This window comes from Aplysia californica, unplaced genomic scaffold, assembly GCF_000002075.1.
Source record: "Aplysia californica isolate F4 #8 unplaced genomic scaffold, AplCal3.0 scaffold00627, whole genome shotgun sequence".
In the NCBI taxonomy this organism is placed as follows: domain Eukaryota; kingdom Metazoa; phylum Mollusca; class Gastropoda; order Aplysiida; family Aplysiidae; genus Aplysia; species Aplysia californica.
The window spans coordinates 71,897-73,088 of NW_004797897.1; positions in this window are offsets into that span (position 1 = coordinate 71,897).

A 1,192-nucleotide genomic window follows, 5' to 3' on the forward strand; every position below is an offset into this window, starting at 1 on the left:
TGTGTGTGTGTGTGTGTTTGTGTGTGCTTGGGTGTACTAGAGATAGATCTAAGAAAAGAAAAAAGGAAGGGAAAGAATCTCTTGTTTGCAATCAATAAAATCAATAATATTGTATTGTTTCAGTCCGTCTCTTTGATTCATGAGCAGTTGGTGGTTGGCAGGTGCTCCGGGTGTGGTTACCCCCTTCTTTCCTATCAAACATCTTTATCATCCTTATCTCTCCTCCTTCTCTTCTGTGTTTATTACTCTCCTGTAACACCATTAATATTCGGAACTTATTTGATCGGGATGCGATGCGAATGCCGTGAAACGCTTTTGCTAAGACAAAATCCGATTAATGAACTGCGACATCCTTTTTTTATTACCATAATCTAACCGATAAATGGACACCTTTTGATCAAAATGGAAAGTGTATTTAATCTGGTACTTTGTTGCATGCATATTGTACAGAGTATTAGTTTATAAAGTTGTACGAAGATACGGTCCATGAAAGAATAGCGTGTTGCAGTAACTAGAGTTTAACATTTTAACACGTTTCTAAATAGAATAAGTCGAAATTAGATAGTATTCATCCTATCTTCATCGGCTTCAATAAGTCATGAAGTGGGAAACCTTCTGCCCCATTCACTCTGGAACGTTGATTATTTTTGTCATCTGAATGTTCCGAAAATGTGATCACAGTCGTTGATCCTGAGACGTTGGTAAAAGTTAGCGTGCTGTACAGGGCCAACCAAACATTTGTTCTACTAGAAGAGCTATATGAAGCTTGATAATAAAAACATGGCAAGGTTGGGTATTGTTGCTTATGCAAGTTTCACTGTTTTCTCTTTTGAAGTTATATTTCACACTTTTCCTCAGCGAGTTGGCCAACGTTTTAGTGTTACATTAGAGAAAAAAACAAAACAAAACAACTACAAAAACAAAAAAGAAACCAAAGCAAAAGTGTGTGCACATGTTAAAAATAGTTATGAAAACTATCAGACCACAAACACCCCCCTCCCCCTCTCTATCCCTCTCTCCCCTCTCTCTCTCCGTATCTCCCAACTCTCTCTGTCTTTCTCTCCACTCATTTTTTCTCCACCCACTCTCCTATTCATTTTCATCTCTCTCTTCCTCTTTGCCCCAGTATTTCATACTCCCTCCCTCCTACTCCCTCTCTCTACCATACTCTTTCTCCCCTTCTCTCTCTCTC